Source organism: Trichechus manatus, unplaced genomic scaffold (assembly GCF_000243295.1).
Source record: "Trichechus manatus latirostris isolate Lorelei unplaced genomic scaffold, TriManLat1.0 scaffold00012, whole genome shotgun sequence".
Classification (NCBI taxonomy): domain Eukaryota; kingdom Metazoa; phylum Chordata; class Mammalia; order Sirenia; family Trichechidae; genus Trichechus; species Trichechus manatus.
In genome coordinates, this window is record NW_004443948.1 from 26,552,651 (window position 1) to 26,573,919 (window position 21,269).

The window sequence follows — 21,269 nt, forward strand, 5'->3', positions numbered from 1 at the left end:
ATGTAATAGTTTATTATGTAGAGTTAATTCTGCTGTCTTGGCTGCAATAAAATTGATTTTGAAATAAATTAAATGTTGAAAATATGTTTTGTTAGATGGTTAGAAGTTTATCCATTAAATTCTCCTTTTCTTGGGAACAAGTCTTAGCTGGAAATATGTATGACAGCAAAAACGTAGCATCCTTTTTTAGATATGAGTATTACAGCTTTCGTTTTAGTGTGACATTTAGTGTCTCAGTGAGACTGCAGACATGAATCACAATCATGAAATAAAGTCTTGGACTATGACATTAACAACTCATGTTACATATGCAGATACTACATGATGCCAAGGGCTTTTAAAATGTCATTCAAAGACAGAGAACTCCCAACAAAACAAACAAGATTCTTCACTGAGGATGTATTCCTGTTCTAGAATTGTTCTTTCAGTTACTTTTATGCCTTTAATTTTTCTTTCACCTGACTAATTTCATTACCTTAAGGCCTAAAGCAAGATTCTGCTTTACTGCTAAGGTTTTCTCATTTTTATTTTCTAGCATGAGTTGCATTGTCTTTTTTACTAGAGGGTTTTACTAGATCTTTGTCACTCAAGTTTTCATCTGCTTTATAATTGATACAGTTTGAGGATCACTTTTCTAATACTTTTTCTATAATGTGGTACCACCCCTGCCCTAGTTAAGTAATATTTTTACCTAATGTCAAAAATCTTTTTTCCTGCTAACTAAAACTTATGTAAAAAAGGACTGCTTGTAAATATGCATGTAAATAGTTCTATCAGTAATCCAGCTTTACATTTGGTACATCTGTGTTTGCTAATATAGTTAGCTTGCTTGCTTTCCTGCTTGTTTGCCCAGTCTGAGTTAAAAGTAGACTGTGGGGGGAAAAAAACCGTAACACCAGGAAAAGAAATAGTGGAATAAAGTTTAGAAGGTTTGAGTTATAGTTTAGGGGTAAAAAAGAGAAAAATAGTTTTATGATGCCACATTTTTCATTTGATTTGGTTATAGAATCATTTACAGAAACATTTTGGAATCTGAACTTCTTTGGAAGCTTTCAGGTACTAAACAAAAATTGCTGATCATCGGCTATGTGGCATTTTGCCCCTCTTTGTTCTAAGGCCCTTCTCAAATTAATCTTGTGTTCATATCAGAAGTTCCCCCAAAACGTCCACTGTAATTCTGAATTACCCTTGAAGAAGTCAGGTTATTTAGAAAAATACTACATGAACTATAGTTACAGTGTGAACACAAGAAGAAAACTGAAGTCTGGTGCAGAAAGGACACAGACTTTGACTGAGACAAGCCCACAAAAGTCTGGCAACAGGCCAGTCAAATTTTTATTTATTTTTTTGGTGCACATGTATGTCATACCTTGAGCCCTCAACCTAATGGTTAGCTGTCATGATTGAAAAGCTGACAAATTCATAATTCTGATGCTCAGCAGGTTTCAACAGGTTTTTCCCTCAACCGAACTCCCACAGACGAATTTGATCAAGGCAGTGACAAACCCTAATAAGGTTTTGATAGATGACCCAGTGCAAATTTTTCCTATACCACCGCCCGTCTGACATGGCTTTCTGAATTCATCAGCCTTTGTGGCAGTCTTAAAAGAGATTTATCACATTCAAGTCCAACCTTTTCTCTAAGAACTTCCTTTTATAAAGTTAAAACAGAATATGGCAAGAACTGTCCTCTCACCAATTTTCTTTTTTTTCCAAAGGCCCACTAGTGTTGTGTATAAAAGGCAGGTTTCCTCCAAAGATAAGAATTTCAAACCAGGCCACAAAACAAAGAATTAAAAAAAAAAAATCCTCAGGCATAGAAATTAAAATAAACTAAGCAGTTGGGATATTGGGATATTGAGAATTCGATGAAAAAGAAATTGGAGCTCAGATCCAGTGGAGAACTTTCTTCATAGAGCAGTTGGAAGATTTTCAGGGAGGACTCTGTTTAGGGCTGAGGATCTCGGTCTGTGGAGGTAAATGGATATTGTAAAACCTTCAAGATTGTCAATGTCAAAACCCCTAAAAGACCAAAAATGACCAGAAGAGCATATTTATCAAACAAAGCTACATTTTTAAAACTTACTGCAGTAAGTCATGACACTAGCTTGTTGCTGTTAGTTGCCCTTGAGTTGATTCTGACTCACGGAGACCCCATATGTTCCCCTACTCCCTGGATTGCAAGAAATACAATTTCATAAATTCACTCGGTGGGTCTTCTTCATATTAAAACCTCTCCCTCGGAACCTCATCTATTGCTAGGGAGATTATAAAACGGTACAACCACTGTGGAAAACAGTTTGGTAGTTTCTCAAAAAATCAATTATGGAGCCACCATATGATCCAGCAATTCCATCCCTAGGTATGTAGCCCAAAGAATCAAAAGCAGCAATGAAAACAGCTACTTGTACATCAGTGTTCATTACAGCACTATTTACAATAGCGGAAAGGTGGAAACAGCATGTCAATCAACAATGGATGGATAAATAAAATATGATACATGCATACACTGAAATATTACTCAGCTATGAGTCAGAATTAACTTGATGGCAACGGGTTTGGTTTTTTGGGTTTAGAAAGGAGAAATGGAGTCTTGATACATGCTACAACATGAACCTTGAAAACATTATTCTGAGTGGAAAAAGTCAGTCTCAAAGGGACAAGTATTGTATGATTCCACTTGTATGAAATATCTAGGATAGGCAAGTGTATAGGTACTAGATTTTATTAGTGGTGACCAGCAGCAGCAGAATAAGAAAAGGTGACTCATTGCTTAGGGGACACTGAGCTTCTGTTAAGGATGGTGGAAAAATTTGGAAATGAGTAATGGTGATATTTGAACAACGTGATGAACATAACTAATGTCACTGAATTTCCGGGAAAAAAAAAAAAAAAAGAATATACACAATAAAATCTAAGTTTGGGGAAAAATATCTTTCTCCCTACTTCTTTCCCACACTCCCACAATATCACACACTATTCATCTAAGGGCATAACACTTCATTCTCCATTCTTCTTCCCCTAACCACCAGGGACAGTTCAGTTAGGAAAGTACAAAATTTAAACAGATCAGGAACTCAAGTGTTTTGTTTTGTTTTTTTTCCAGCTGGTCTCTTGCATGATACATCAGTAGATTCTTGGCTTTCCTGCCCTCTTCTCTGCTTCTAAAAGAGCCCAGTGCTTCTTCTCTGAATTCTTTCAATTCTTAGTGTCAACGAGTACTTTCACTTCCAAAAGTTCCAGTCCAGTGAAGAGCATTAGCTCTTCCTACCCTAAGCAGATAAAGGCTTTCTATCTGAATAGAATTTTCCATTTGACCATGGATGCCTGGTGTTCAGGGAACCACAGAAGTTTTGGTCTCAGAGAGTGAAACTTTGCTCTCAGGCATATAGCTCCTCTAATCTAAGAATGTATTTTAACTCCCTTACAGGCAAAGAGGATCATGGTGCCTTACCTCTCCATCAGTGAAGCTCTACCTTGCATGGCTAAGCACTGTGATCATCACCCTCCACAAGCCATTTAAACTTTTCAGTACTCCACATTATAAGTACTTATTATCATTGACATCTGATATGAGAAAACAGAACTTTAGAATGGTTAAAACTTGCCTTACACTACATAGCTAGCAAATTATGTGGCCAGATTTTGGAAGGATATGCTCTTTTTATTACACTGTTCATTCTTTTTTGGTACTAATTGTCCACTTTCATCAGCTCTTACTCTGTGTAAGGTTTATAACTATTATTATTATTGATTCTCTCACCTCTCACAATTATGGTATTTCCAATGAAAAAGCTGTTGGTCTTGCAGAATTCTATCATGAGATCTTTGGCGTCGTTTCTATCACCAAGGCCAAGCTGCACTGAAGGCATTGGCAAAAACAAGGCTTCAGAAATTGACAGACTACCAACTGAGATTTTTTAACAAATGGAAGCAACCCTGGGAGCACTCACTCATCTATATCAAGAAATTTGGAAGACAGATCCCTGGCCAATCAGCAAGAAGAGCTCCATATATGTGTCCATTCCAAAGAAAGATGATCCAATAGAATGCAGAAATTATTAAACAATATAATTAATTTCACATACAAATAAAACTTTGCTGAAGATAATTTAAAAATGACTGCAGCAGTACATCGACAGGGAACTGTGAAAAATTCAAGCAGAATTCAGAAGAGGATGTGGAGCAAGGGATATCATTGCTGATGTCAGATGGGTCATGGCTGAAAGCAGAGAATACCAGAAAGATATTTACCTGTGTTTTATTGACTATGCAAAGGGATTCGACTGTGCGGATCATAACAAACTATGGATAACATTGTGAATAGTGGGAATTCCAGAACACTTAACTGTGCTCTTGCGGAATCTGTTTAAGTAGACCAAGAGGTAGTCAATCACTGGAACAAAACAAGGTGATACTGTCATGGTTTAAAGTCAAGAAAGGACTGCATCAGAGCTGTATCCTTTCACCATACTTATTCAATATTTATGTTGAGAAAAATTATCCAAGAAGCTGGACCATATGAAGAAGAACACGGCATCAGGATTGGAGGCAGACTCATTAACAACCTGTGATATGCAGATGACACAACCTTGCTTGCTGAAAGTGAAGAGGACTTGAAACACTGATGAAGATCAAAGACTACAGCCTTCAGTATGAATTACACTTCAACATAAAGAAAACAAAAATCCTCATAACTGGACCAATAAGCAACATCATGATAAATGGTGAAATGATTGAAGTTGTCAAGGATTTCATTTTACTTGGATCCATAATTAACACCCATGGAAACAGCAATCAAGAAATCATTGGGCAAATCTACTGCAAAAAAAAAAGCCTCTTTAAAGAATTTAAAAGCAAAGATGTCACTTTGAGGACTAAAGTGTGCCTGACCCAAGTCATAGTATTTTCAATCGCTCTCGTAGAGAAGCATCGAAAAAGAGGAAGACCCTCAATGAGGACACAGTGGCTGCAATAGTGGACTCAAACAAAGCAACAGTTATGAGGATAGCGCAGGACTGGGCAGTGTTTCATTCTGTTTTACATAGGGTCACTGAGTCCTAACCAACCTTAACAGCACCTAACAAAAACAACAACACCTCTCACAGTGATTCCTGGGGTACTTCTTTTCAGTATTTAGGACAGACTTTTTCACCACTTCCTTGTGTTAAGATCAGAATCCATTGACTTCAGTATGATTTAAGATTACTTTGAATTTTTTTTCCAAAGGGTTTCTAGGATTCCAAAAGCAAATAGTCTCCCTAACTGTTTGGAGTCGATAAGCACAATGGGCCCAACAGGACTCTGGTTATGTAAATGGATCTCAATATTTTCATACTAAATGTTCATTTTTTTTCCTGGATGGATTCCATATTTGGCAAAATTTTGTATATAAACAGCACTTGATTAGAGATTTCCCCATGTTTAACATTTATCAGACATTTGTAATAATTATAGTTTTGTTAAATTAAAAAATTCAGTTTAAAAACAATTCAATTATAACCAAAAATAAAGAAAGTAATTATTAAAATATTAGTTTCTTATTTTTTTTTAGTTCGAACTATTGTACCATTGCCTAGCCTGGCGACCCCTAGGGAAGGTCTTGCTATTATAGGTAATAATTGTTTGTTTTTGTTTTGTTTTGGATAGTAAGTCCTTTAGATACAAAGATCCATTTTCTTAGTTTGAGCCATCTCTTTCCAGCAACACAGGTAATGCTCTAACTTAGGCTTGCCGCCAGTATTTCATTAACAATGACACTAACTAATATGAATTGAATAATTTCTGGATTCTAGTCACTGTGCTCAGCCTTTATATGCACTTTGTCATTTGTTCCTTCCAATTCATTGTCATTGAGTTGATTCTGACTCATAGCAGCCCTATAGGACAAAGTAGAACTGCCCCAAAGGTTTTCCAAAGAGCTACTGGAGGGTTTGAATTGCCGATCTTTTGGTGAGCAGCCATAGCTCTTAACCACTGCACAACCAGGGCTCCGTTCTTCTGATACCTCTATTATTTTGACCTGAAAAATTACTACCTAAGTTTTAAAATGGGCCACTACAAGCCAAATCCATCAGTAAATCCTTCCCTTTCTTGTTCTCTACTGTATCCCCAAGCCAGAAACACGTAAGAGAATAGGAGAATGGGGGATACAGCGCTGTGTAGCATTTCTCCTTGAACTTCTAATGTAATTGGACCATTGCTTGTGTTTGTGTTCCAGAGAATATAGGAGGGGCTCAGAGTAACTTATGGAGAGTGGGAAGTTTTGGAAGATCCCCATTTGTGCATAATGAGTAGATGGAATTGTTATTGATTATGATGGGCCCATATAGTAAGTGCTAACCAAATCAGTTAACAGACAAATGCTTGACTCTGTGTTGTTCGCAATATTACTGTCCTTGGTGATTGTTATAGGTTGAAACATGTTCCCCAAAAGATATGTTCAAGTCCTACCCTCTCCTCGCATCTGTGAATGTAACCTTATTCGAAATAGGGTCATTGCAGATGTAATTTGTTAAGATAAGCCATTATGATGGTGTCCTTATAAGAGTAGAAACGTAGAGTGAGAAACAGGGAAGACGACCAGGTGAGGGGACAGTGATTGGTGTTACGTTGCCAAAAGCTTAACTAAACATAACAAACAAGCAGCAAGGGCTACCAGGAAAGACTAGGAAGGATCTTCCCCTAGAGTCTTCGGAGAGATCATCGTCCTGACAATGCTCTGAATTCAAACTTCTAGCCTGCAGAACTATAAGAGAATAAATTTGTCTTGCTTGAAGATGCCTACTTTGTGGTTCTTTGTTATGGCAGCTGTGATTGGCTGCTAACCTAAAGGATGGTGGTTTGAACCCACTCAGTGGCTCCTTGAAAGAAAAAGCCTGAAGAACTGCTTCCATAAAGATTACAGCCTAAGAAAACCCTATGGAGCAGTTCTACTCTTTTAACACGTGAGGTCACCGTGAATTGGAATTGACTCGATGGCAACAGGTCTGGTGTAGGGAAGTAATACAGTGCTGCAGGGAATACAAAAGAAGGCGGCATGATCCCTGCCCTGCTTAAAATCTTTTTGAAGAAACAAAAAAGTAACACACATGAAGTAACAGTTTACTAAATAATCTATCTTATTTTCCATTTCAAAAAGAAAGGGCACCGAGAAAACATCTACATAAAAAGTAATTCATTAGGAGAAAAAAAAACTTCAATTTATATATGCAGACACTTTATCATGTGAAAAAAATCATCATCTTCAAAACCATCATGGTGGGTTCCTTTGTCTAACTGATGCATTTTTCCTTTTACTGAAGACTGATAAAATATGCTTTCATTAACATTTTTGTTATGCTAGTGTTCTGATAAAATTAAACATCAAATTGTCAGAGATTTATTATTCAAAACTTGAATTTACTCATTCCCAAATAATTGAGAATGGATTTGTACAGTAGTATTGCCAAAAATTTCAACTAATGTTTAGGAGAAAACAGCATTTTAGAAAGATCATTTCCTCTGTGACCTTAGTTTTACATTAATTTACATCTGCTTTAAGGATTCTGGAATCAAGTTCTTTAAATATTATCCCCTTGTCTATTAAAAATTCCTATGCATAATAACGTAAAATCTGCATTCATAATTCCTTTTATGAATATAAAGTAATTGATTTTGTGGATATTTTGGAGAATTAAGCAGAGTAAAATCTATTTTTAAAAGAAAATGAATGAAAATTTCCTACTCATTGGGTTTTGCACTGGTTTCATAGGCATCAATTACATAATAAAAAAACACAAAAAGTGCTTCTCCACAATCTTATTGTGATAGTTATTAATCCAAACTCTTTCAATGCTAATATATTTTCATTTTTCAAATTTCTTAGTTATTGCACGATAGCACTTTACACTGTGGCTGTTTTTACTCCCTGACTCCCTCAGAGAAAGATTAATTTTACTGTATGTAAATGATACCTCGGTAAAATTGACTTCATGTCCCTGGGAGCACAGTGAAGTGCTTGGCTGCTAATTGAAAGACTGGAGGTTTTGGGGGCACCCAGAAGAACCTCTGAAGAAAGTTCTAACAATCTACTTCTGAAAAATCAGCCATTGAAAACTCTTTGGAGCACATTTCTACTCTGACACACATCGGGCCACCATGAGTTGGAATCAACTCAACGGCAACCAGTAGTAAATTAAAAAATAACATTTTGTGTGTGTGTGTGCCAAAGCAATTTAAATATGTGTGTATATGCATGCAGTCCATAAAATCAAGGTATTTTTAACTCTTCTTTCTCCTACAGGTCTTTAATCCAGTCTGTCATCAAGTCATCTATGTGTTGTCTTTCTTCTTCATTCCTGTAAATCATTTCACCCATATTTCTGCTTCAGCTTAATTTTGATAGTCCTTTATTCTGTGCCTCATTCAATCTATTTTCAAGGCTACTGCCAGACAAATTTACCTAAAATGATATTTGTATGACAAAAATTACTTGCTCAGACTCCTATAATGACTGCCTATTTTCATCCACATTTTTAAAAATTCTTTTCCTACTGAACTTTAATCTCTGCTTCAGGATGGAAGGTTCTCCATGCATGCCTCCTTCATGTCTACCTTTGTGTGGTTTCTGAACTGTTCCTACAACCTGAAATACTTTTGTCCTCTAAAATAACTAAATGTGCATATGTATGTGTGCCCGTGTAATAGTATATATACAAATAAATTGTAGACACTCAGTTTGCTGAGATACCAAATTTTTAATAAGTTTCCTTGACAAGTATGTTTCCATTTTTGTCAGTCATGAAACACAAACCTTTGTTCTTGTGAGGCTTTCCATGACATCCTCCACCAGCCAGACACCTGAAACTTAGCAGAGACTTCCTATTTATATTAATTCAGTTTAAATCACAAGCATATTCCCTTGTTGCTATTGCTTTCAGTGATAACTACCATCTTTTGACTCAATTTAATTTGTCATAAGTTGTAAATGTATTACATTAAAATTTATTTAACACTTTAACTTCTACTTGACTTATGTTAAGAAAAGATGTAAGGTTGGTTGATTATTATTATCCTAGTTTTTTTTTTTTTTTGATCAGAAAACAGAGACTTAAAAGATTGTGACTTCTTCAAGATCACAGGGCAGGTAAGTATTAAAACTAGATCATGTGTCATGGATTGAATTGTGTCCCTCAAAAATATGTGTATCAATTTGGTTAGGCCATGATTCCCAGTATTTTGTGATTGTCCACCATTTTGTCATCTGATGTGATTTTCCTATGTGTTGTAAATCCTAATCTCTGCCTGTGGTTAATGAGGCAGGATTAGGTTATGTTATGGAGGATTAGGGTGGAATGTAACACCCTTGCTCAGGTCGCATCCCTGATCCAATGTAAGGGGAGTTTCCCTGCGGTGTGGCCTGCACCACCTTTTATCTTACAAGAGATAAAAGGAAAGGGAAGCCAGCAGGGGGGTAAAAGGCGGGGTGGGGGGGGTGGACTTCATACCACAAAGAAAGCGACGCTGGAAGCAGAGTGCATTCATTGAACCTAAGTTTCCTGTGCAGAGACGCTCCTAGACCAAGGGAAGACTGACAACAAGGACCTTCCTCCAGAGCCAACAGACAGAGACAGCCTTCCCCCGGAGCTGGTGCACTGAATTTGGACTTGTAGCCTACTAGATTGTGAGAGAATAAATTTCTGTTTGTTAAAGCCACTCCCTTGTGGTATTTCTGTTACAGCAGCACTAGATGACTACGACATCATGTAAACTCTGTTCACAGTTTTTTTCATAAATAAACCTGACCCCGGCTGCTTCTTAGAGAAACAAATTTGACCTCTGTTAATTGTACCGACATTTTATTAGCTTCTTTTATACGGCTAAGTTAACTTCTTTGCTCTACAAAGAATTGGCCAAAAATCTTTTGGCTTTAAATGATCTGACGTTAATGTATGAACTCAGATTTGAGCCACTACAATTACTACTTCACACACACAAGCACACACAAAGGAAAATGATGAGCATGCTAAAACGAAATACAATTTTACCTCCTAATAGGCTGAACTAAGCATAAATATGACAAAGGGCACATTAGAGAATAATTACCAGCTTTCTCTTTCAGACAATATCAGATTCTGCAAAGTCAATTAGAATATAAAGGCAAAATGTGTTGACAAGAGCACATTTAGAGAAAAGCAATAATAGTTACTAAAACAGACAAATTAACTTTAATAACTTTATAATAGCAAATGTAATATTGTGAAAAAGCCTAAGAACACTAATAAAATCATAGATGTCTGATTTAGCAAAAAATAAATATGATTCAAATCAGAATAAATTTTATAAGGGGTGCTATAAAGTGAATTTGTTCTGCTAAAATATTTGATAGAAAAGAAAAAAGAACCGTGTGAATGGTTAAGTTCTTTCAAACTGTCGAATATAAGGACTATAATAAAGAGGAACACAGACTTTTATCATGTATGTGTAGACGGTAGAGGCAATAGTAATTATATTACATTGTTTTCTATATTGATGTTTTATTTAAATTGTTAATGCGATGTTGTAAGTAAAAACATAGTTTAGATTGTAAAGGGAACATATACACATATAATTTTACCAGTTGCTGCGGAGTTGATGCCGCCTCATGGTGACACCATGTGAGTCAGAGTAGAACTGTGCTCCATAGAATTTTCAATGGCTGATTTTTTTCCTGAAATAGATTGCCAGGGCTTTCTTCAAAGGCATCTCTGAGTGAATTCAAACCACCAACTTTTCTGTTAGCAGTCAAGCATTTGACCTTTTGTGCCATCCAAGGTATAGCTCCCAGAGGTGCCTCAGAAGACAAACTTGGCAATATGCTTCTGAAAGGTCCCAACCTTGCAAACCCCATGAAGCACAGTTCTACTCTGCACATAGGGGATGGAATGGATTCAGGGACGTGGAATGGATTCCATGAGTTGGAACGGATTCGGGGACAACTAACAACAACAGCTACATATGTTTGTATATATATATGTAGTTACATATAAATAGTAGTTATATATAATATAAACATTATTGTCTTAGTTATCTACTGCTGCTATAACAGAAATACAAGTGGATGGCTTTAACAAAGAGAAATTTATTCTCTCTCAGTCTAGTAGGCTACAAGTCCAAATTCAGGGTGTCACCTCCAGGGGAAGGCTTTTTTTCTCTATGAGTTCTGGAGGAAGGTCTTTGTCATCAATCTTCTCCTGGTTGAGGAGCTTCTCAGGTGCAGGGATCCCTGGTCCAAGGGACACATTCTGCTCCCAGCGCTGCTTTCTTGGTGGTATGAGTTCCCCATGTCCCTCTACTCACTTCTCTCTTAAATCTCAAAAGAGATTAGCTTAAAACACAATCTAATCTTGTAGATTGAGTCCTGCCTCATCAACATAACTGCCTCTAATCCCATCTCGTTAACATCATAGAGATAGGATTTACAACGCATAGGAAAATCACATCAGATGACAAAATGGTGGACAATCACACAATACTGGGAATCATGGCCTAGCCAAGTTGACAGATGTTTTTTGGGGACACGATTCAATCCATGATAATTATAAACAATAATATAAACTTTAAAATACTGTGTCTATATGCGTATATATATACATATGTTTGTAAGATTTTATGCTATGAGTTGGAATCCACTCGATGGCAATGGGTTATTACTTGGTATTAACTATCAATATGTTTTATGTGCCAGAGCTAATATTTAGAGTTGATCCTCTAAATAAAATGGTCAAAAAAAAGGAATTATTAAGGAAAAAAAAAATGCATTCATCTAAGATTAGCTTTTGTAGTAAGTACATATGAGGACACCTCTATGAGTATACATTACTATGTGCATACATAAAATTGTCTTACTTTGGAACACGCTGTCCTAGAAAGGTGACCAAAACAGACCGCTAGAATGACCCCAGCTTATAACTCCCTCCTCTGTCCATGCCTTTAGCCATATATATTGCATCATTCTCCATGGAGTGGTGTTATGGAGGGAATTGTTTCCCCCAAAAATGTGTGTCAACTTGGCTAGGCCATAATTCCCAGTATTAGGTGGTTGTCTACCGTGTTGTGATCTGATATGATTATCCTATGTATCCTAAATCCTGGCCTCTATGATGTTAATATGGCAAGATTAGAGGCACTTATGTTAATGAGACAGGACTCAATTTACAGGATTAGTTTGTATTTTGAGCCAATCTCTTTTGAGAAGTAAAAGAGATAATTGAGTAGAGAGGAGAAGGATCCCATACCACTAAGAAAGAATTGCCAGGAGAGCATGTCCTTTGGACCTGGGTTCCTGCACTGAGAAGCTCCTAGACAAGGGGAAGATTGATGACAAGGACCTTTCCTCAGAGCCAACAGAGAGAGAAAGCCTTCCCCTAGAGCTGATGCCCTGAATTCAGACTTCTAGCCTCCTAAACTGTGAGAGAATAGATTTCTATTTGTTAAAGCCATCCACATGTGGTATTGCTGTTATAGCAGCACTAGATAACTAAGAAAAGTATTGCGGGGTACAATTTCCCAATCCTAGTCTTGTCCATGTGACTTGCTTTGGCCAGTAGAATGCTAGTAGCTGTACACAAGCAAAAGCTTGAAAGCCTGCTCACTACAGTACTTCTGCTGTTGCCAGGAGATAGACATGCTTAGTTTGCTTGCTGGTCACAGAAAGAGGATGACAGACAAATGAATACAGCCAAGTTGTCCCAGATGAGGCCAGGCTAATCAGCCAACAGCCCCCTAACTCATTGCTACATGAACCCAGCTGAGATCAGCCAAGCCCCAAAATGATAATTGGAGAGCATTAATAATAAATGTTGTTTTAAGCACTGAGTTTAGGGGTGGCTTACATAACAAATGCCAATTGACAGATTAAATTATGTAGAAATAGAGAGAAAATGAAGCAACTAACTCTGGAAAGAAACAAAGCTGCTCTGATAATGTTTTTTGGGTTTCTCCCTCTCGCAAGATTGCAATAAAAATGATCCTATAGAAATACCAAGACTAGTTTTGTCCAGAGCTTTATAATTACATTAATTATATTAATTACATTAATTTTCTCGTGTATCTATCACAAAATACATTGTGAATAGGGAGATATTTTCATGCACTTTTTCTTAAATAGATGCCCTCTGGTAGAATCAAAATTAAGCCTGGGACTTCCTCACTCTTGTCCACTCCTTCCCTGACTTGCCTCTGTACGTTTTCACACAATAAAACAAAACTAAGGTGAACAGAGCAGGCAGTCCAATAATGCTATCACACAGTATTAGGACAAGGAAGGTTACATTACCACAGATTGGACAAAGCAGACTCATCCAAGTCTACTACACAAGCAAAGGGCAGATTTCAAAAGCGACTTGGAATTCATTTTCCAATCTAAACACTGAGTATCATCCTAAATGCTAACCTAAAACGGACATCCCAGACACCTGTATGCTTTGTGTCCCTCTGAATACAATATACAGTTCCAAAATATCTGAGGTACAAGTAGTTGTTGGTATCTCTGAGTCTTTTTAATTTTGGTGAAAATATGCACAGTAGAACACAAACTCATTCATCCGTTTCTATATGTACAATTAAATAACATTGGTTACTTTCTTCAAGTTGTGTCACCATTACCCCTATCTCTACACGTATCATTTCACCACCATTGACTTAGACTCACTATTCCCTAACCTTTTCATCTATGCTTAAGGGTTACTGTTGACAATTATCTCTCACGCAGATATTTCTTTAAAAGAGTGCAATGCTCACAATAGAGGGTCCTGGATGAAGCTAGAGAAAATGTAGAACAAAATTCTAACCACAAAATAAGACCAGACTTACTGGTCTGACAGAGACTGGAGAAACCCTGAGAGTGTGCCCCTGGGCACACTTACAGCTCAGTAATGAAGTCACTCCTGAGGTTCACCCTTCATCCAAAGATAAAACAAAACTAAATGAGCACACCAGCCCAGGGGCAAGGACGAGAAGGCAGGAGGGGACAGGAAAGCTGGTAACGAGGAAGCCAGGGTCGAGAAGGGGAGAGTGTTCACATGTCGTGGGGTTGGCAACCAATGTTACAAAACAATGTGTATATTGTTTAATGAGAAACGTGTTTGCTCTGTAAACCTTCATTTGAAGTACAATAAAAAAAATTAAAACATAAATAGAAGAGCACAATGCACAAGGCAAATTTTTTTACTAATTTAGCTAAATAATTGTTTAGTTTAAAGATGACTTCAGGGGATAATTTCGGTTCATGGTTTGAAGATTTTTTTTCAGAGTGATAAATTTAGGGGTTTCTCCAGTCTCAATAGATCCAGTAATTCTTAACTCTGTAAGAATTTGAAATTCTGTTCTACATGTTTTTCCTTTTATCAAGATTCATCTATTGGTTTCTTAATCAAAATGCTCTATAATGGTAGCTGGGCACCATCCAGTTCTTCTGATCTCATGGTTAAGGAGGCAGTAGTTCATGGATGCCATTAGACCTACAGTCTGGTTTCTTCTCCAATCACTGGATCTGCTTCTTCCTCTGCTGGTCCAGGCAAATAGAGAACAATTGTTCTGTCTTGGTTGGCCACTCACAAGCTTTTAAGAGTTGGTGTCTCTGAGTCTTTATATGAAATCCCTTGTTTTGCTCTTATGGTTGTTGACAGAGGTCTTATTACATCCAAGAACTGCCAAATCGAGTTTACCTGCAGTGGGGATCATTCCAAATAATCACATAAGGTTCTTCCTCTTCTGGAAACTGATGAGTCTATGACCTCTATTCAGAGTCAGGAACTCACAACAACAATTAAAAATAAAAGTAAAAACAAATTTTTACAGGAAGATACAAAAAATTAAAGAATTAGGATTTTTTAACAGATTGAATCCCAATTAAATACATAAATATTTTGTAATCAATAAAGCAGCAATTAGTCTTTAACTCAAGAAAAGGGGAAGAAAAAGAAAGAAAGAAAAAAAGGAGGAAATACAAACCTGTGTGTTTCCTCTCCTGTCAGATAATACATTTTCCCAATATGTATGAATTTTGAGTTAGATGATTTTATGTAATCTTCTCAGTAAGTGTTCTCTGTCTTTGAAAATAGAATTAGCTGTGAGCTGAATTTTTTTATGTAATATACATTTTATCTATCAATATTTGTTATTTGATTATTAAAGTATAATTAATTACACTCTCATATAGCACTTCTTACCTTACTGCCCCAATTTTTGAAGCTACAAGCTTAATTTTAAAATAAATTGAAACAAATAAAAATTCCATCTCCCCCAATGTTATTCAATACCCAAATAATGAGTCTACAACTAAGGTCAGAGTTTAAATACCATTAAATACTATATATTGCCAATTTAACATTAGTGCTATTTTTCCATATAAAATGGTTTAAGAATTTCAGCTGTTTCCAAATATTCTTTAGACTACAATATACCTATGACACATTTCAAATATAAACTTTGAAATAAAGATAGACAAAACTCTATATGAAAATAAAATTGTGTATCTCTATCTGATAATAAACTGCTGGTAGACTTTAGAGAGAAGAAAAAAGGAAGCAGTAGGAACACATCTAATCTTAAAAGATGCCCTTTAGGGTCAATTACATACACGTGGTAAGGACTACTTGGCACTTATGAGTGACATAGCAATATTACACTGTCCACACAACAGATAAGTGTGGTAACTATACAATATATCTGAAATCACTTTTCCCCCAAAAAGAGAAAAATAATTAGATGTCACATAAGAACAGAGTCATTTATTTCAAAGACAGTTTAAACATTTATGCTGAAGGTTTATAAAAGTGTTTTGTATCACAAAAAACTTGAAAATTAGTTATATTTATATCTCATCACCCCCATAATGAAGACACACACATTTGTTGTTTTCGATTACATTATCTAGTGTCTGATTCTTATATAACTACACCTGTGTAATGCACTTGGCCTATTTTGTTTTAGTATTTAATTACAAAGTTCTTCTATTAAATATAAAATTCTGGATCCTACCCTAATGATGTCAGATCCTCTGATAAAAGTCTATTGCTTTTATACATCTCTCTGAATTCTTTAACCAGTAACCAGTTGCTGTTGAGTTGGCTTCAACTCATGGCCACCCTATGTGTGTCAGAGTACAGCTGTGCTCCATAAGGTTTTCAACAACCGATTTTTCAGAAGTAGATTGCCAGGCCTTTCTTCTGAAGTGCCTCTGGGTGGACTCAACCTCCAACCTTTCTGTTAGCAACTAAGTGTGTTAACTATTTGTACCACACAGGGCCCGTACTATGTCTAATAAAACCACTAAGTCTCCTATGATTTGAATTTACCCACATAGATCAGCACTATCTATAGTTCGGATAGGAAAGTTCCATTCCTAGTCATCCAGAAAACTCGTAACAGCACAGTCAATTAAATATTTAGTCATAATGTGTGTTACAAGAAATATCTTCATTCAAAACTTCCAGTGAATACTACTCAGCCAGTAGGAGAAACGAAGTCCTGATACATGCTACCATATGGTTGGAGCTGGAAGACATTATGCTGAGTGAAATAAGTCAATCACAAAAGGACAAATACTGTATGATCTCATTTATATAAAAAGACAAGAAAAGGCAAATGTGTAGACAATAGTTTATTAGTCGTTAACCAGGGTGGGAGGGAGTGGGAAGGGAGGGGTAACAGTGATGGAAATAATTGCATCGATTAAGGGTAAGTTTACAGAGCTGATTATTGTAATTGCTGTCAATAAGTTGTATGCTTGTAAGAAGTTTAATTCCAAAAGTTGTGTGATACATGTATTTACAACAATGACAAAAATAAATAGCTACTGAGGCTGCTTCTGTACAACCAAAATCCTCATGGGGTTTGGTTTCTTGGTTTGGAGATTTAGGTCATGGTTTTATGGGCCATATCAGTTCATTGGCCTAATCACGTGTTTAATGCTTCTGTTCTACCTCCTGGGGTCTTAAAATCTCGCAAGGGCCATCCAAGCCACAACAAGTGATCTCTTTTCACCTAAAACAGAGGAAGAAGGAGAGTCAGGAATAGGAGGAGGATATGGAATGTGTGGCTAAGTGCCTCTATGAATAACTGCCTCCTTTGCCGTAAGACCAGAACTGAATGGTGCCCAGCTGCCTCTACTGAACATTTTAATCAAAGATTCCATAGAAGATACTTGATCAAAAAGGGGAAAATGAAGAAAAGAATTTCAAATTCTCATGGACTCCAGACTTCAGGGAGCCATGGAGGTTGGACAAATCCCTGATACTACTGCCCTGAGATAATCGTCAAACCTTAAACCAAAAATATCCCCTGAAGTCTCCTTGAAACCAAACCATAGTTTAGCTTAACTAGTAAAAAAAAAAAAAAAAAAAAAACAAATCTGCCCTCAGCATTAAGCTCTTCTAAGAACTATCTATATGGAATCAAACTGACAACAGCAACTAGAAATATTAGACAGGAACCTAGGAGGCGGTGAATTTATGTTAATGGGGGGAGAAACAACTCAGAAAAGGAGGATGGGTACACAACTCAAAGCACGTCATCAATGTCACTGGATGGTACGTGCAGAAACTGTTGAATTGGTGTATGTTTTGCTGTGTATATTCTCAACAACGACAAAATAACATTATGTATTTAAAAAAAAACTGGCATGTCAAGTCGGTTCTGCTTTTTATATTAAAAAATCACAGATATCAAGAAATTTTAGCTTAATCATTTTAAAACTAGGCTCTGAGGATCACCTCTCTACTCCTGCCCAGAATCTGCTGGTAGAAGGGAAATACAAGATCTTTGCACCCCAATCACCATCACTCCCCACTCCTCCAGTGCAATGGTCTGCTTTAACCAGAGCAGCACTGCTCTACTCTGACAGAGTACAGTTCTGTTGGATGAAGGTAATTCCTTGGTTTAAAAAATAATGAAAATTGTTAACCTAGTTCAAGTCTTAGCATGGGAATTCCAGAACACTTAATTGTGCTCATGAGGAACCTGTACATAGATCAAGAGGCAGCCATTCAAAAAGAACAATAGGATACTGCCTGGCCTAAAATCAGGAAAGGTGTGCATCAGGGTTGTATCCTTTCACCATACCTATTCGATCTGTATGCTGAGCAAATAATTCAAGAAGCTGAACTACATGAAGAACAGCACTGCATCAGGATTGGAGGAAGACTCATCATCAACCTGTGATATGCAGATGACACAATCTTGCTTGCCGAAAGTGAAATGAACTTGAAGCACTTACTGATGAAGATCAAAGACCACAGCCTTCAGTATGGATTACACCTCAACATAAGGAGAACAAAAATCCTCACAACTGGACCAATAAGCAAAATCATGATAAACAGAGAAAAGACTGAAGTTTTCAAGGATTTCATTTTACTTGAATCTACAATCAACGCCCATGGAAGCAGCAGTCAAGGAATCAAAGGATGAATTTCATTGGGCAAATCTGCTGCAAGACTTCTTTAAAGTGTTAAAAAGTAAAGATGTCACCTGGAAGACTAACGTGGGCCTGACCCAAACCATGGTGTTTGGAATCACCTCATATGCATGTGAAAGCTGGACAATGAATAATGGAGCCTGAAGAAGAATTGACACCTTTGAATTATGGTGTTGGTGAAGAATATTGAATATACTATGGACTGCCAGAAGAATTAACAAATCTGTTTTGGAAGAAGTACAGCCAGAATGCCCCTTAGAAGCAAGGATAGAGAAACTTGGTCTCACATACTTTGGACATGTAATCAGGAGGGACCAGTCCCTAGAGAGAAGCATCATCCTTGGTAAAGTAGAGGTTTGTGATGGTTAAGATTGTGTGTCAACTTGGCTGGGTCATGATTCTCAGTGGTTTTAGCAGTTGTATGATGTGATCACTTCCATGTTGAGATTTAATGTAATGTGATCACCCCCATGATAGGATCTGCTGTGAGTAGCCAGTCAGTTGAAAAGGAGTTTCCTTGGGCATGTGCCCTGCATTGAATGTAAGTGGACATTCTGGCATGGCTCGTGGGCTTTTGCTCGCTCTGGATCCTGCAGTTGGCTCTGTTCATCTGACCTTTGTTTCTTGGGACTTGAGCTAGCAGCTTACCTGCAGCCTTGCCTGCTGATATTGGGATTCATCAATCTTTGCAGGCTGTGAGCAACAGCCCTGCTCTCTGACCCGCTGATCTTGGGTTCGCCAGCTCCTGAGGCTATGTGAATTGGGAGAAGCCTCCAGCCTGACTCAACGGACGTGCGGTGTTCCAGTGTCTATAACCGCATGAGCCATTTCCTTGATATAAATCTCTTCATACATATAGTTTTTATGCTTTACTGGTTTTGCTTCTCTAGAGAACTCTACTTAAGACAAGGGTCAACAAAAAGAGGAAGACCCTCAATGAAGTGCATTGACACAGTGGCTGCAACAATGAGCGTGAGCATAATGATGATTGTGAGGATGGCGCAGGACTGGGCAGGACTGGGCAGTGTTTGCTCTGTTGTACAGAGGTTCACTATGAATTGGCACACACTCGATGGCACCTAACAACAACAGTTCAAGTCTTAGTATTAAATATTTAAAAATCAGATCTATATTGGTTATAAATAGACAAGTATGGATTTTTGTTATTGGAGAATGCCATTTAAAGAAGTAACACAGTTTTCCAGATAACTAAATGTGTACAAATTATATTACTTGACTTGAATTGTCTTAATCCTCCACTTCCATGTTTAAGGTTAAATTTAACATAGACATCTATAGTATTCAACTAATTAAAATATAAATTTAAAATATAGGCTATTTTACGGAGTTTTCATTTTGACTATGAAATTATTTCCGTCAAGATATACCAACTGGCATCTTATTTAGAGATTATATCAGTATCTGTCATATAAAATCTACCTATCATATAAAATAATCTCCAGACACAAGATATTTGTCAACTTTACTGTAATCAGGGCAAGAAATAGTCAAGAAGCAGACATAGTAGTAAAATTTTGAAAACCAAACATGATTCTCTAGTCAATGAATTCCCACATTTTTGATGAAGAGATAAACATTGACTATGGTGAAACAATCTAGATGAGTAGCTAGTGAGATCTATCCAAAGTGTGACAATGTTTTTACTTTTTTGCTTCCAACTCAACAGTAACTTCATGTGAACCTTCAATTCCAGATTCTTTAACCTACCTCTGCATGGCCCTGCTTTTCTGATTCCATTATGGTCTTTGTTTGTATACAAGATCTCTATGAGCTGAAATAAACCCGACATCAAAGGATTTGGTTTTTGATTTTATATGGCCTGTTTTCCACAAGAATATAAGATCCCTGAGACAGAAGTTCTCACAGTCGTGGCTTGGTCACCCCGTAACCCCAGCCTGGCACCAAAGGGCTGTTAAAATTGTTGGTTGTCTGTCAGAATGACTGACTGACTGATAGAATCACACAACAGTGGAAAGCAAGTTGTAGGATGATTGATTTGTTAGGTATTTTGTCAGAGAAAAAGAAGTTGAAAAGTTTTATGTGTATTTTTTAGTTCACGCTTCTTACAAATACTTTTTGAGCACATGCTTGGATCTCATCCAGTAATTTGTTTATTCATAAAATATAAAATGAGAAAGTACTATGTGCAAGGAACTATTCTAGGTTCTGAAATTAAAGACTCTCATCATAATAGATAAGGCCCCAGGTGTTATTGCTTACGGAGTACTGAGTTTCAATTTACAGTGATGGAAGAATTGCAATTATTAAGGGTAGGGACGCACAGCCGATTAATGCAATTGCTGTCAACAAGTTGCATACCTGTAAAAAGTTGAATTGGTAAAAGTTATGTGATATATTTACAACAATGACAAGAAAAAAAAAAGAAAGAGTAGTTGCTTAGGCTACTTACGTAAAACCAAACACCTCATGGGATTTGGTTCTTTGGTTTGGAAGTTTAGGGTCATGGCTTCATGAGACATCCCAGTTAATTGGCCTAATAACACGTTCAGTGCTTCTGTTCTGCCTCCTAGTTTGTTGCATAGTGTCTGGGTTCTTAAAAACTTGCAAGCCACCATCAAAAGTACCACAATTAGAAGGAGAGTCAGGAATAGAAGAAGAAAATGGAATGCGTGGATAATGATATACATGACCAACTTTGCCATGAGACCAGAAGAACTGGATGGTGCCCAGCTACATTGAAGATTTTAATCAAAAATTCTACAGAAGAATCCTTATCAAAAGGGGGGAAATGCAAAAAATAATTTAAAATTTGCATGGAATCCAGACTTTCTGCAGCCATGGAGGGTGATGA